This window comes from Phocoena phocoena, chromosome 13 (genome assembly GCF_963924675.1).
Source record: "Phocoena phocoena chromosome 13, mPhoPho1.1, whole genome shotgun sequence".
NCBI lineage: Eukaryota > Metazoa > Chordata > Mammalia > Artiodactyla > Phocoenidae > Phocoena > Phocoena phocoena.
In genome coordinates, this window is record NC_089231.1 from 53,377,280 (window position 1) to 53,394,546 (window position 17,267).

The following is a 17,267-nucleotide window of genomic DNA, read 5'->3' on the forward strand; positions in this document are numbered from 1 at the left end:
AATATTACTCAGCCATAAAAGAAACAAACTATTGATACATGTTATAACATGGGTGAACATCAAAAACCTTACGCTAAGGAAAAATGTCTAGATGCATAAGACCACATATTGTATGATTCTATTGATATGAAATGTCCAGAAAAGGCAAATCTAGAGAGACGTTGGGTAGATTAGTCGTTGTCATGGGCCGAGGATGGAAATGAAGATTTACTGCATACTGTCATAACGGAGCTTTTGGGGGTGGAAAAAGTGTTCTAAAACTGGATTGTGGTGATGGTTTGTGCAACTCTGTACATTTACTAAAAATCATTGAAATGTCCACTTATAATGACTGGATTTTACAGTACATAAATTCTACCTCAATAAACGGATTAAGAAAAGACTATGGCAGGGCTTCCCTGGTGGCGCAGTGGTTGAGAGTCCGCCTGCCGATGCAGGGGACGCGGGTTTGTGCCCTGGTCCGGGAGGATCCCACATGCCGCGGAGCGGCTAGGCCCGTGAGCCATGGCCACTGAGCCTGTGCGAACGGAGCCTGTGCTCTGCAACGGGAGAGGCCACAGCAGTGAGAGGCCCGTGTACAGCAAAAAAAAAAAAAAAAAGAGCTATGGCAGATGTGATGTTCTGTGAGCCTTGCAGCTTTCCCCTTTCTCCTACTGATACTAACCCTGAGACTGTCCTGGAGGAGAACTGAGGGACTCAGCCAACAGCCAGCACCAACCACTGCACCTGGGAACGAGTCCACCTTGAACTTTTGGGAGCCTGGCCAACCTTCTAGGTGAGTGAGTTCTTCAGGAGTGAGCTCAGGTGAGACCACAGGAGGAAACACTCGGCGGATCCACAGATCATGAGATGTAATAAGTTGTTTTACATTAATTCTATATTTAAATATATACATTTAAATAAAAACATATACTGGTGAAGTGATATGGCAAAAGATTAACAGCTGTATTTAAATGGTGGATATATGGTTATTATGCTGTTTCTATTTTCTGTCTGTTTGAAAAATTTTAAATGAAAAGTTAAAATAGACACATAGGGGAAATCATACCTGGAGAGGGAACTAAGCATTTGGGGTAGATACAAATCCTTCCCTAAATTCATGTCTGCATTTCCACCCACGCAATTCTTGAACATATGAGATGGGTCTTGAGTGAGTAGCTGCTGGGGGAGCAGAAGGGATTCTAATTAGAGGAAAGAGCAGATGCAGTGAGATAGAAACAGGAAAGGGTTTGGTTCATTTGGGGCTTATCGCTTCTCTATTCCACAAAAATTATTAGCATCTACTATGTGCTCGGCACTGATAAAGGTACTAGGGATTCAACAGTGAACAAATGAGCTAAAATTCCTGCCTAATCAGTGCTTAAACTGTAGTGAAGGAAGACAAATAATAATAAACAAGCAAATGAATAGTATATATGGAATATCAAATAATCAGGAGTGGATCCAGGTTTTGTGAAGTTATACAAAGTTGGAGTATTCATTACTCCAGAAAAACCCCGACATCATCCATGAACATAGGAAGTTCTGATGCTGATGCTTCATGAGCTTCATAGTAAATCTGCTCAAGTATCTTTGTGTGAATTTCTCCAGAAGAAGAACCGGGACAGATAAGTGGTGGATGTGGAAAATAATTCCAGGAAATACTGGTAGTGGGTGGGGCCGTGAAACAGAAGAAAATTAAGTTGATAAATGTGGTTACTCCAGCCTGGGGAACTGGGAGATGGTATAGAATGAAGGGCAAGAAGCCTGGGGTATATCTGTGCACCATCTCCTGTCAGTCATGGGTTCAAGCTTGCTCTAGGCAGGCCAGTCAAAATTTCTAAAAGATAGACTTATACGGGATGGTTGGAACTCATACTGTAGCTCCCTCTGCTGTAGTTAGTCTCCAAACTGCAATAAACATTCACCACCTTTCTCACCTGCCACCCATTCTAGATTCCCCTCACCTGTGTCTCATCTTTCTGCTGGTCTAGGTTGTTTGCCTAGTGGGAAATCCAGATCTTTACCTGGAGAGGTCTGAGCCCTTAGCTCCTGTGTTCTTGCCAGGCATGGTTGTTGTATATGGAAACAAGTGGGAGCCTGGTGAATCCCTGAGTTCCAGACATATTCTTCCCTGCCTTGATTATGTAGCAGCAATCTTATTTCCTCATGCTCTCTAAGGTCAACTACCCACACCAGCAGAGTAACTCCACTCTGCTTTCTGATCCACTAGCAGAGAAGCCCCAAATGCAGTCAAAGCTTTAGGTTCAGTGGAACTGTTGCTAGGTTTCTTAGGAGAAGTGTTCCTGTGGTCCAGGAGAGCCTAACATTGCAGGGACAGGAACTACTTCCGCTCTTTGGTTCCAGGACCTGTGTGATCTCCTAACAGAGCCACAGCACCTCTTCATGGCCAGTGCTTCAGAGCAATTTTACCCTTTCAACATGGATTGAGAAGCAATATGCACAGGCAGATAAAAACAGGTTGTTTAAAGGGAGCAAAACATAGGCTTAGACCTCTACGAGTACCAGAAGAAAACAGATCATTGCTGAAACTCCTTGTAGAGAAAATGTGCAGTTAGAGAATTTTATGCTTGGCCAGATTGCTGTTTGTTTGGGAAGATTAAAGGAAGATGTTATTATACATGCAAAAATCCTGGTAAAACACTTGTATTAGAAAGAAATTACTTGGACATATAACTCAGTTCATCAGGAGATAAACCAACATTTAAAATTTAAGAATTAAGATACCATGTACAATGGAATATTACTCAGCCATAAAAAGGAATGAAACTGGGTCATTTGTAGAGATGTGGATGGACCTAGAATCTGTCATACAGAGTGAAGTAAGCCAGAAAGAGAAAAATATCATACATTAAGGCATATATGTGGAATCTAGAAAGATGGTACAGTTGAACGTATTTGTAGGGCAGGAATAGAGACGTAGACATAGAGAACGGACATGTGGACACAGGGTGGGGAGGGGAGGGTGGAATGAACTGGGAGATTAGGTTTGACAAAAATACACTACCATGTGTAAAATAGCTAGTGGGAACCTGCTGTTATAGCACAGGGAGCTCAGCTCAGTGCTCTGTGATGACCTAGATGGGTGGGATGAGGAGGTGGGGTGGAAGATCCAAGAGAGAGGGGATATAGTTATACATGTAGTTGATTCACTTCATTGTACAGTAGAAAGTAACACAACATTGTAAAGCAATTTTACTCCAAAAAAAAAAAAAGAAAAAGAAAAAAGATATCTTGGCATATAGAGAACAGACTTGTGATTGCCAAGGGGAGGGGAGGGATGGACTGGAGTTTGGGGTTAGTAGATGCAAACTATTACATATGGAATGGGTGGACGAGGTCCAACTGTATAACACAGGGAACTGTATTCAATGTCCTGGGATAAACCATAGTGGAAAAGAATATAAAAAAGAATGTATACATATGTATAACTGAGTCACTTTGCTGTACAGCAGAAATTAACACAACATTGTAAATCAGCTATACTTCAATTTAAAAGAAAGATATCATGGCATAAAAGACTGGTATCAGTTAAACTTAGATTACAGGACCAAATGCAAACTTTATTGAAAAAACTGAAGAAGACCTAAATAAATGGAGAGATAGAGCATATTTAGAGATGGAAAAACTATGTTTTTATTGCTTAATTACTGACCGTTCTGTTGGTGGACACTTAATTTTCTTTCTTATTACAAATCAGACTGAAGTGAATGTTCTTTCATATTTCTTCTTAGGCACATAGGCTAGAGTTTCTCTATATACGTTAAAGTGGAATTTCTGGTTCAGAAGACATTTTTTTTTTTTTTTTTTTGCGATACACGGGCCTCTCACTGTTGTGGCCTCTCCCATTGCGGAGCACAGGCTCTAGACGCGCAGGCTTAGCGGCCATAGCTCATGGGCCCAGCCGCTCCGTGGCATGTGGGATCTTCCAGGACCGGGGCACGAATCCGTGTCCCCTGCATCGGCAGGCGGACTCTCAACCACTGTGCCACCCGGGAAGCCCAGAAGACATTCTTATATTCAGTTTTACGAGATGTTCCTAAATCACTCTCCAGAGTGGTTGTAGGAATTATACTCCCTCAGGTAGAACATGAGAGTCCTTGTTTCACATTCTTACCAATATTTAGGTCTTTATCATTGTTGAAATTTGCGTGAACAGTAGCAAGGCCCAGCACCATGTCATATGTTCATTGTCTATTTGACTTTCCCTTTCTGCCAATTGCCTGTTCATATCTCCTGTTTGTTTTTCTTTTTCTTTTTCTTTTTCTGTGGTCATGCCCCGCAGCTTGTGGGATCTTAGTTCCCTGACCAGGGATTGAACCTGGGTCACAGCAGTGAAAGCGCTGAGTCCTAACCACTGGACCACCAGGGAATTCCCTCTGTTCATTTTTCTATTGGGTTATTTGTCTCTCTCTCTTTTTTTGTTTTTTTTTGCTTTTGATTTGTAGAATTTCTTAATATGTTCTAGATACTAATCATTGGTAAGTTATATGAATTACAGGTATTTCCTTCTCCTACCACTCTATGGTGTCTTTTGATTTTATTTATAACTTTTTGGGAGTTTGTTTTTTTGGGGAGTTTGTTTTGTAGCATTTGAGCCTCGAGGCATCCACTGGAGGGGGTCTCGGTAGAGAAAGACCCAGAGATTTTGATCAGGGTGATGAGTGATATGGGTGGATGTTGGTAGGCTCTCATTCCAGACTGCTGAAATTTAAATCCCACTACCACTTGTGTAACCTTGGGCAAGTTATTAATCTTTCTGTGCCTCATTTTTCTTGTATGTAAAGTGGGAATATTAATAGTACATGGATTATTATAAGGATTAGAGTGTATTAGTTTTCTATTGCTGCATAACAAATTACCACAAATTTAGCAGCTTAAACAACACAAATTTATTATCTTATACTTTCTGTGGGTCAAGAGCTGAGTTAGGAAACTCAGTTCTTCCTCCTGTGTCTCTTTTACTCTCACTTTACTAGCAAACTCACAACAGTTCTGACACCCGATGTGTGGGTTTCTTCCCACCAAGCAACTCCATGTGACACTAGCTGGGTATCCTACAATTTAACTTCATTCTGACACTATCTACCTGGGGATAGAGTCAGACCCCACAGGTTAAGGGCTCAGTCCTACAAGACTGCTCCCCTCCCCCTTTGTTTTCGGCCACACCACATGGCTTCGGGGATCTTGTTTCCCCCATGAAGGATTGAACCCAGGCCCTTGGCAGTGAAAGTGCAAAGTCCTAACCACTGGACCACTGGGGAATTCCCTCCCCCACCCCCTTTTAGATGCCAGTGGCAAGTCCAGGTTGTCACCTGTGCTTCTGACCTAAAGGCTATACATTGAAGGTTCTCACGACCCCCTCTCTGGGTTTGATTAATTTGCTACTTGCTGTTGGCCAGCTGGGCAACCTTCTCATATCCTAGAGGCAACCTGCCTTCCTTGCCACGTGGTCCTCTCCCCAGCATGGAAGTTTGCTCCTGTGAGATCAGTAGAAGAATCTCTCTCATCCTCTGAATCTCTTCCCAAAGGAAGTGCCCATCTGATTAGGTCAGGCCCACCCAGGAAGATTTCCCCTTTTGATTAACTCAGCTGACGAGGGAACTTAATTACAACTGCAAAATCCCTTCTGCCATGTGATGTAATATAATCATGGGAGTAACTACCCCACTATAGTCACAAGTCACATCCACACTCAAGGGGGATGTGTACGATGGGGAGCAGGAATCTTGGGGACCATCTTACAATTCTACTCGTCATAACATTTCTTCTCACTGGTTAACCCACCTTAGGTTTTCTGTCTATTCCATAAACACATTTGTTTTTAGAACTTGAGGAATTTCATATTGGACTTTCCTATTTGTTACCCTCTGGGCCCTTTGGGAAAGGGTTGTCTTGAACAGAATGGAAAGTAATAGTAAGAGTAATTGGGAAGAATCCCCCTGCTGCCCTCGAGAAGTCATGCAGGATCGGGACAAAGCCAAGGAGCCCTGCGCCTTCTTTTCAGGGTGGGACTGACAGCTGAAGCCAATGACACATCTTGTGTCTGACAGTTGGTTGCCCTATTAATTACACAGATGAATAACTTTTCATTAGGTTTCCCCCTTCAAAGTTGAATATGTCTTCATTCTCTTTAGAGTCTTTGGCAAATTAGATTTCTGGGTCATTTTATAAAAATTTAAGTTCGTTATTTTTAATGATGCCTGGAAGAAGGAAGAGAAATCATCATTTATAGAACTTTTAATGGGAAAAGTAATTTCTGTATTCTTTCGGGTGAGCACTTTTGGGCAAAAGCTAGTCACAGAATCCCCATTATTATTACTTCAACTATGAACCTGAGTTCAAAGAAGAAAGATTTGCTGATTTTTGTGTTTGAGATTCATGTACCCGAGGTCCAGGGAGTGTTCAATTTATTATTATACCATAAATTATGCATTAGATTAACATTTTTTAGTGATTCACTTTCTCATTTATTAATTTAATGAACACAATTTTTCAAAGTGAGATTTAATATTGTGAGTAATACAGTGGTAGTAAGGATCAGATAGAACAATTCATCCTGTGTTAAGTGAGAACATTTTCATAACTTAGAGCATTATCCCTCATATAGAGAGATTGAACTAAATGTCAAGCTTCCTGTATTTGCCCAGAGAGCTTATCAGGATGGTTTGTTAAAGAGGAAACATCTTGTGTTTGGCTGAAAGTAGCAATTTAGAAAAAAAACTCAGGAAACTTTTAGGGACTGAACTGGTTCCATGCCTTTAAGAATTTATAAATGAACTAACTGTGGAAATGAAAAGAAGTGGTTGTAAAGATTATTTCTCAACTTGAAAGAATATGAACCAGTGTCATCAAGAACTTAAAAACCAGTTTGGGTGATACATATGGTATATAATAAATAATAAAATTCTGTTCTATCTTTTATTCTAAGTAGCTGTAAGTATAGAACCAACTGCAGATACCATGCCTAGCTCATAGTGAAGCCATGAGTCGCTGGTCTTTATGAAAAACAAAATTCATCAATAAGCTTTAGAAGAAAGAAAACATACTCAACCTTGGACCCTATGATATGATAATATTACCCAATGCACATGTTGAAAATGCAATTTACTAACATTCCATCTTAAAAACAAATCATAGAGGATTCATTTTTGGGGGGATTAAACATAATTTGAATAGATTTCACCTCAACACGTCAATCAGGTGGGATACTTTCAGGTGGAATGATTTTGCTGAAAAAATTTAAAAACTAAGTTATAGCTTAGTTCTAGTTAGTTTAGATTAGTTAGTTTAGTTTAGTTCTAGTTCTTGGTAGTCACAGCTCTGTCAGCTTGCTGCTCACTGCTACCAGATCTTCTCTCTTTTTTTTTATTTTAAAAGATTATTTTTTAAAATAAATTTATTTAGTTTTGGCTACATTGGGTCTTTGTTGCTGTGCGCAGGCTTTCTCTAGTTGCAGCGAGCAGGGGCTACTCTTCCTTGTGGTGTGCGGGCTTCTCATTGCTGTGGCTTCTCTAGGCATGTGGGCTTCAGTAGTTGTGGCACGCAGGCTCAGTAGTTGTTGCTCCGCGGCACGTGGGATCTTCCTGGACCAGGGCTTGAACCCGTGTCCGCTGCATTGGCAGGTGGATTCTTAACCACTGCACTACAAGGGAATCCCCCAGATCTTCTCATTTTTAAAAAGGATTTGATTTATGTGTTTATTGAGAAATGATTGCCACAATAATTTAGTTAACATAAATCACCTCACATAATTACAAATCTTTTCTTGTGATGAGAACTTTTAATTTTTACACCCTTAGCAATTGTCTTTTTTTAATTGAAGTATAGTTGACACACATTATATTCGTTTCAGCTGTGTAACATCGTGATTTGACATTCATGTACATTATGAGTTGTTCACGATAAGTCCAGTAACCATCTGTCACCACACAGTTATCACAATATTATTGACTATATTCTCTATTCTGTGCATTACATCCCTATGACTTATTTATTTTATAACTAAAAGTTTCTACCTCTTGATCTTCTTATTTCACTCAACCTCCCACCTGCAACTTTCAAATATACAATATTGTTAATTATAGTCACCGTGCTGTACATTACACCCCCAGAACTTATTTGTCTTATAACTGGAAATATGTACCTTTTGACCTCCTTCACGCATTTTGCCCACTGCCCACCTCCTGTCTCTGGCAACCACCATGTCTGTTCTCTGTATCTTTTTTTTTTTTTTTAAGATTCTACATACACCTGAGATCATATAGTGTTTATCTCTCTCTGTCTGACTTATTTCACTTAGTATGATGTCCTTAAGTTTCATCCATGTTGTCACAAATGGCAGGATTTACCTCTTTTTTGTTTTAAATTGCTGAATAATATACATATTTCTTCTATTTCTTGCCTATTATAAATAACATTGTAATGAACTTGGGGGTGCAGATATTTTTTTGAGATAGTGATTTTGTTTCCTTTGGATAAATACCGGAAGTGGATTTGCTGGATCATATGGTAGTTCTATTTTTAATTTTTTAAGGAATCTCCATACTGTTTTCTAATTTACATTCCTACCAACAGTGCATAAGGGTTTTCTTCTCCCCACATTGTCCCCAGCACTTATCTCTTGTCATCTTCTAACAGGTGTGAGATGATATCTCTTTGTGGTTTGATTTGCATTTCTCTGATGATTAGTGATGTTGAGCATCTTTTCATGTGCCTGTTGGCCATCTGTATGTCTTCTCAGATCTCCTCATTTTTTTTTTTTTTGCTGTACGCGGGCCTCTCACTGCTGTGGCCTCTCCCGTTGCGGAGCACAGGCTCCGGATGCGCAGGCTCAGCGGCCATGGCTCACGGGCCCAGCCGCTCTGCGGCATGTGGGATCTTCCCGGACCGGGGCACGAACCCGTGTCCCCCGCATCGGCAGGTGGACTCTCAACAACTGCGCCACCAGGGAAGCCCTCCTCATTTTTAATAGAAGCAGAAATCTGTGTTTTGTTTTGCATGAGATCTTCTAATTTTTAAATGTTGGCTCAATTTTTATAAAAAGTACCTTTTGCCTCCAAAACCCCCACAAAAACCCTGTGTGTGGCCCACCGGGGAGAGAGAGCTGTGTGGGGCATTGATATTGATGTGAAATAGAAAGAGAATGGATTCAGGGCTGCTGTGCTCAACTACCTGGCCTCTTAGGGAAGCCTCTTCATCTTCTGAACCCCAGCTTCCATTTATACAAGAGGGGATCTGCAGATGTGTGGTTCCCAGAGATGGGGGTAGGGGTGGAGGGAGGAGGAATTGGATAAAGGTGGTCAAAAGGTACAAACTTTCAGTTATAAGATAAATAAGTACCAGGGATGTAATGTGCAACATGATGACTGTAGTTATGGTATATTTGAAAGTTGTTAATAGATCCTAAGAGTTCTCATCACAAGAAAAAAATAAAAAACAATTTTTTCTTTTTTTATTGTATCTCTATGAAATGATGAATGTTAACTAAACTTACTGTGGTAATCATTTCACAATATATGTAAGTCAAATCATTATGCTGTACCCCTTAATACAGTGCTGTATGTCAAATATATCTCAATAAAACTGAAAAAAAAAAAAGAGAGGGGATCAGATGCCATGTTCTCTAAAGAACCCTCCTCTAAAACTCTTGAAGAATTGCTTTTTCTGTTTTGTACCGGCGACATGCTGTTCAGTCAGCATGTTTCTTGATGAATCTTCTACCTAATATATGAAATTCATGAGTTCCTTGTTTTTTCGTTTATTTTTCTCATGCCCATTATCTTCCACATAGATGTTCTCAGAGCAGGAGCATGCTCTGGACCATCTGTAGCTTATTTGCTCTTTTGTTTTGACATTTTAGGTTTTTCAAGGATTAGTTTCTTCAGGTGTAGTTCAAGAAACTAACATATCTATAAAGAGAATTAGCATAATAATTATTTTCTCTCTCCTCCCCTCCTTTTCATTTTGTGTGGCATTATGTCTCGGGCCATAATAGGTAGCAGAAATGAAGCTGAAGTTAGTAGATATTTAGTGAATTTTAGCTTTTCAGGCAGTCATTCTGGTTGATTCGGTTCCAGTTTCTACTTCACCTTTAACAGTGTACAAATTCAAAATATTCTAGAACTAGTTGTAGTAATTACAGTTTTGCAGGTTAGGCCACAAAATATGATTTTTATTAAGACTGATTTCTTAGATTGTTGGAATTATTTCTGTGCCACCTGGGCTTGTTATGCCATCTAAAAGCACTATACCATGTATTATTATTATTTTTAAATTTTATTAGAGTATACTTGATTTACAATGTTGTGTTAAAAAGCATTATACCATTTAAAACAACCACACTCAGGTGTAAGAAAAACAATAAGAAACAGGCAGCCTGATGTAAAATCCTATTCAGCATCTCTAACCTTTTGTCAGTCTCTCTGTTTTACATATTTGCTGTGAAAAGGTATCCTTAGCAACAAAGATCATTGGCTTGTTATGCAAAAGAGACCCCAGACTGTTCTTATAAAGATTCAACTGCTTGACACTGGATTTGCTTTTCCTTCCCAATGATAATAAGCACCCAGATGGCAAGACTGGAGACCTGACAGCAAAAACACATGGGCCACAGCATTTGAATAAAAAGTAGGATGCGCTTTAGGCCATGTGCCCACGTGCCTGAGGGCCTCTCCTTCTCAGCCCTCTCTTCTTGTCTTTCATCAGAGCCTCTTCTAGCAAAGCTGCCCAACAAAGGCAGTCTGGCATTTCATTATGGCACCAGGGAAATCAAAGGGAAGATAAAAAGGCTCATGAAGCATTTAAAAAACTTCATAATGGAAATAGTTGAGTTCCACCTGAAAGCAAATGTATATTTGTCAACATTTTCAATAATGACAATATTGTCATTATTGAAAAAAAGAATAATAACGAGAAAAAGGAATGATGAGCCCCCAAGATGATATTTGGGTGCATTTGAGAAGTAATAACATGGAGGCTGTTTTCTAATTTTTATTCTGAAATTGGTGATTTCTCTAATCAAAGAGAGTTCCCCTGCTTCTACGGTGGTTCTAATTAAGTAGGGGGAAATGTTCAGAAAGAGGGTATTACCTTTGAAATTCCTTTGAGACATTAAATGTCCTTCCCCCTTTGTCCTGAAGGAAACAGCAGCAAATGTCCTGATTTGAGGTGGTGAAAAGAAGCAGGGTCTTCCTGCCTAGAGGCTGCTTTGACACTAGTTAATTTCCTACAGGTCAGAGCTACCTGCTAATTTTGTGAATGAGAAAAGTGGGAGAAGAAGATTGCGATAAAAACAAAACCCTTCCTTTCTTGGCACTCCTGTTTTGGTAGCCGTTTTTGGTCTCTGGGTTGGCATCTACCTGCAGAAAAATTTCCTAGAATGAGCTGTTCACACTTATAGGAGAAACCTCTGCACTGCCCCCCACCCAAAATTGAATTTTTTCCACCTTTTCTTGGCTGCCTGACCATTAAGTGACATTTATAGTTCAGGCAATGCTTTGTGTTTCTGCCCTACTCCTTTCCGGGTGGAATAAGGGCGAGCAGCTTGGGGAATCTCACTCTGAACAAGGCTACCCAGGCCCACAGGGAACTCTGTGTTCCTTCACGAAATGCAGAAATAATGAATTAGCCCAGGTTGTGCAAAGGAGTTTCTCAGACTGTCTCCTCTTGTGGGATTCAGATCTGTTTCATAATCTTCCAGTTTCTGAAAACCCAAGGTGACTTCCAACACAAGGCATCTGGGTGTAATTAAATAATTGTTGGCAATTACTTGCAGAGTCATACACACAGGGAAAATGGGAGACCTTCTGATTGCAGCAGTGTTGCTTACACCTGTGGTTTTTGTTATTTAAACCCAGACACGACTCATTGGGTATCCTTCTTAATAATGAGTCCCCCTTAAGGTACTAACTCAAGCAGTTCTATTATCTTTCTGTCTGAAATGACCAAATTTGCTCTTACCTTAATCAAGTAAGTTATCTTTACAGTCTTTCTCGGGGGAAATCACCCCTTAGAAAAGCATAAACTTCTTTTATGTGGAATAGAATGCATATACTACCCAGAAGATAAGGCGTATAAAAGCAAAAATGGTTGGCTGTGGACTTGGGACCAGTCTCCCTCAGGCTTGATCCCTCAATAATCAATCAGTCCTTAAGAGGGAGGGTATTTACTTTTAAAATATGTTATTTTGCCTTACATCAAAAGAACATGAGCCCAAGTAAACACAAAGCACAAGAACAAGGGCCTTCAGGTTCAAAGTTAGGATTCCATTAACAGCTAAGTAAACCTGGGGGGAAAAAATCTGATTTTCTCTCTTTCCTAACTACGGTCAGAGATAATCAAGTGCTCCCTTGGCTTAAGACACTAACTTCGGTAAACACATACATGTTATATTTTTCTGTTTCGTTTTTGCATTCCTCTTGCTGTCTCATTGAGGGTTTCTGTGAAATAGTGCAATTCAAATTGCTGCTGTCAATTCCAGTTTTGCCTTCTTTTACTCAGCAGTTGGGGAAAAAAAGTGCAATTTAAGTAACTGAGATATTTATTTAAAGTGAAAGATAGAGGGACTTCCCTGGTGGTCCAGTGGTTAAGATGCCACGCTCCCAACGCAGGGGTCGCAGGTTCTATCCCTGGTCAGGGAACTAGATTCCGCATGCCGCAACGAAGATCCCGCATGCTGCAACTAAGACCTGGTGCAGCCAAATAAACAAATAAATATTTAAAAATTAAATAAATAAAGTGAAAGATAACGAAGACTGAGGATCCTGCTCTAAATTGCTTGTAGTCTCCGTCGCCTTTATGATAGATGGTTCCTACTTACTTGCTGGATTGTGCTCTGTGAACCAGAGGATTTCCTGTAATGATGTAGAAGTCGTTTCAGGACCCTATCTTGGTCGCTATGTTCGTAAAAATAGTTCACCAACCCAGAAAGGCCAAGGGCAGTGATTTTGGCAGAGAGCAAGTTCCTCAGAAGGAGCACTAGGTGGCGGTGCTGCGCCGTAAGTGCTAGAAGGCCGAGGCCCGCTGCACTTCAGGGCTGCTAGGATTTCTGTGGAGAGAAAGAACCCTGATCACTGATGTTTGTGCCCCAGAGCGATCAGATTAACCCAAGCAGAGGTGGTCCTTACAGGATATATATCTGGAAAAGGAATTTTCTGTTAAGTTTTCGTTAAGGTTGTGATTTGTTATATCAACAAACCATGGGACTTCCCTGGTGGTCCAGTGATTGAGACTTTGCCTTCCAATGCAGGGGGTACAGGTTTGATCCCTGGTCGGGGAGCTAAGATCCTGCATGGCTCCCGGCCAAAAAACCCAAACATAAAACAGAAACAATACTGTAACAATGAGTCAATAAAGACTTTAAAGACGGTCCACACTGAAAAAAAAAAAAACTTTATTAAAAAAAACATTGTTTCACAGTCTAAAGGCTGGGGTGTTTTGTTTTGAAAAATTGGGAAGGAAATATAAGGGCAAAATTCAGAGTCTGTCAAGATTATAAGTAAAATTTTACATTTTTTCTTTATTTATTTTAAAAATTGAAGTACAGTTAATTTACAATGTTGTGTTAGTTTCAAGTGTACAGCAAAGTGACTCATATATATATATTTTTTTCCACTATAGGTTATTATAAGATATTTAGTATAGTTCCCTGTGCTATACAGTAGGTCCTTGTTGTTTACCTATTTTATATATAGTAGTGTGTATATGTTAATCCTAAACTCCTAATTTATCTCTCCCCACCCCTACATTTTACATTAATTTATGTTTTCCATTGGATGATTAAAATTTTCCTGAGGCTGAAGGCTTTTGATGGCTTACTGGAAAAATAAAGAGCTGGTGGTGGGAGTGGCACTGTGGGCTCTGAAGGAGGAGCGAGAAGGTATCTGGTGAGGCATCTACTTGTCCGGCCTGTTCTCAGCTGCAACAGAAGAAATCAGGACTGGAGACCACAAAGCTCCCTTCAGATTCTAACGGTCTATGATTATCTGATTTTAAGCCGTTGCAAAGTATGAGCTCCTGAAAGCCATTTAATTTGATTCCAGTTTACTGTAAAGGCATGTGAATGTTTATAATACGGTATATATGTGAATACTACTCTTGTTGAATGTCAGAAGGGATATGCATTCCTGGAATTCCAAGATATGGAAGGAAAACTTTGAAGTTTTGGTTGAGGAGGTAATGGAATTGTCTATAATGATATTAGCTCAGTGCTTTATTTTTGCTCTAAATGTTTTGGAAACTGCTGGCCTTCTATTTGCTACATGTAAAATTACATTAGGAAGTCAGACAGAGAAAGACAAGGACTGTATGTTTTCACCCATATGTGGAATCTAAAAAAGCTGAACTCAAAGGAGTAGGGAGTTGGAATGGTGGTTGCCAGGGGCTGGTGAGGGGGGAACAGGAAGATGTTGGTCAAAGGGTACAAACTTCCAGCTGTAAGATGAAGACGTTCTGGGGATATGATGTACAGCATGGTGACTATAATTACAATATTGTATCATATACTTGAAAGTTGTTAAGAGAGTAGATCTTAAAACTTATCACCACACACACAAGTTAGTTATGTGAGGGAATGGAGATGTTAATTAACTTTATTGTGGTAATTATTTTACAATATGTACTTGTATCAGATCATCACACTGTACACCTTAAACTTACATATATTATATGTCAATAGTATCTCAATAAAGCTGAAAAAATACCCCAAATCACATTAGAATTTTTGAATCATAAGTCTGACATTACAGAATTATACAAGTTTTTCTTCTAGGGACATGATATATTTTACACATATATATTCTGTTTAAATTAACTTACTAATTTTCTTTTAAATAATTTGTTTATTTATTGAGGGAACCAGTAATGGGCTCTGCCTTCAAGGAGACTACATTTTTCTGGTCAGACAGTGAGTTGGGCAAGCAATTCCAATAATGTGTGGTAACTGAGCTAAGTGGAGAAATACAAGATTCTCTGAGAGAGCATAGCAGTAGCTATGAAAATTACTATCTGTAGACACTTCACAGGAAAAACTGATTGTTAGATTAGATTGTATGGAGATTTTTATAGAAAAAGAATAATCCTTTAACAGAGGAAACAGAAAAAGACATAAAAACTGAATGTTAGATTAGATTGTATAGGGATATTTATTCAAAAAAATAATCCTTTAACAGAGCAAACAGAAAAAAACATTGTGTGTCTGTGTTAAATGCTGCTTTTCTTTATGGAAACCTGGAAACATGTAAAATTCTTTGACCACTTTGATCATAGATGCCATAGAAAAGCTAATACTAAACACTAAATAATATTAAATATGAAGGGAAATACTAAGGGAATATTTTTCTCTTAGTTTTCAAGTCACATAGACAGTTGAATCTGAAAAAAAAACTTTAAATATCAATAGGCTTTCTATTCTCTGTGAAACTTCTTTTTTCCTCTTGTTATTATTCATATCCTTCCTCTAAGAGAATGATGAATTCCTAATTAGAACTGCATAGTTACCCTAAATTTGAAATTAAAAGGCAACAATTTGCATTTGCAATACAGATCATTTCAGGTTAATGGCAACTTTTGCTAATGCAAGAAATACACTGAAGTTGCTCATTCATACTGTGAACAAAACAAGGGAGAAAATATTCATAGAACCAGTGATTCATAGTTATTTTTGTTGGGGTGAAAAACCATCTCTTGAGAAGGACAACGGTTCAATGAACAAATGCCATGGTGCATTGGATGACACAGACAAGGCTCGTAGCTGAATGGAGGAGGACAAAAGTTTTTTTACAAGGACGGTTTTGATGCAATTGGAATATTACATTTATAATGCCCTACTCCTTGTTGATGAGTAATCTGATTTCAATGATGACCCTTTGCTTGAGATACATATATTCTGGCAATTGACTCCTCTTTCCACCCCCAAAATAGAATGTTTGAAATTGTCCTTTATTAATATTTTCAATATTATTTCCACAACTTGGGCTCCTTCTAAGTGCTACATCCAGTTCTTACAACCAGAATGTTTTGTGAACCCTTCTCTCAGGGAAAATTTTCAGGGTGATCCTCCTGAATCAGAGAATGTTAGGGGTGGACATGGTTTTAAAGATTGTTTATCTAATCCCTTATTTTACAGATGAAAAATTAAATCTTGAGGAGTTTAGTTACGTATTTGATAGGTTGTGGAGCTCCAACTAGAACTCAGAGAGGAGAAACCAGGTGAGAATTTGTATGTATGAAGAATCTACTGTGGTAGCTGTGGACCCATCTTATTTAACTTTAATCCTTACCATAATCTTACGTCACGGGCAAATCCGTTTTTTTCTTTTTTTTTTTTTGGCCGTGCCACTCAGTTTGTGGGATCTCAGTTCCCCAACCAGAGATTGAACCCAGGCCAGAGCAGTGAAAGCACAGAATCCTTACCCCTGGACCACCAGGGAACTCCCGGTGAATCCTTATTTTTAGACAAAGAGGTTAAGGCTAGAAAAGTAAGGGATACTAGTCCAAATCCAAGTTTGCTGGCTTTTCACTCACTCACTCATCCGCTTAAAAAATACTGAGAGGCGGTCTGTGCCAGGCGCCAGGCTGGGGACACAAAGGTGTGCAAACAGAGGTGGATTCTGGTCTTTAGTCGTTTATGGTTTGGCTGCAGAGACAGACACTAATTAAACAATCACACAAAAAAGATGTAAGATTACACTGACGAGGGCTGTGAAGGACACGACGGGTCATTTGTGCCACATCCTGATGTGAAAGCAGCAGTTTCCCATGAAGGTGGTCCTTGCAGAGGCTTGCCCAGCCTGATGCCAGCCTCTTGGAGAGCCAGCTTGGGGGAGAGGCTGGACGGGTTGGTGGGAGGAGAACAGAGGGACAACGTGCTGCCCTTTGACTAATTTCTCTGGGGTCTCCTGGTCTTGCTTTCACATGGCTTCCTCTACTGATTTTTCTGTCATAGTTTGAACAATAACCCTGTCAATATATTTTTCTTGAAAACATGATAGACAAGACTTTGCTCTGTGAAATTGTGCTCAGGAGGGTGACAGCTTGCTTTGCTCTCTCCCAGTCACACGTCTGAGTCTTGGTAACACTCCATGGAAATTGTGACATTGACAGTGACTTCTCCTTACTATGAAGTACGATTCTAAAAGGTTAAGTTGGCCTGCTTATCTATGGGTGAATGTCCGTCTATCCATCCGTCCATTCATCCATCCATCTTTCCATCCATTCATTTTTCCATCTTTCCATTCTTTTACCCATTTTTTTTAGTGGTTTTTCCC

General features: G+C 39.6%; 1 non-coding gene across 1 annotated transcript; it reads right to left on the reverse strand.

Annotated features, from left to right (window-relative positions):
• Positions 1 to 4,300: 4,300 nt before the first annotated feature.
• Positions 4,301 to 4,372, reverse strand: TRNAE-UUC (transfer RNA glutamic acid (anticodon UUC)). The gene has a single exon. It is a non-coding gene; the product is annotated as a tRNA-Glu (tRNA).
• Positions 4,373 to 17,267: the final 12,895 nt, after the last annotated feature.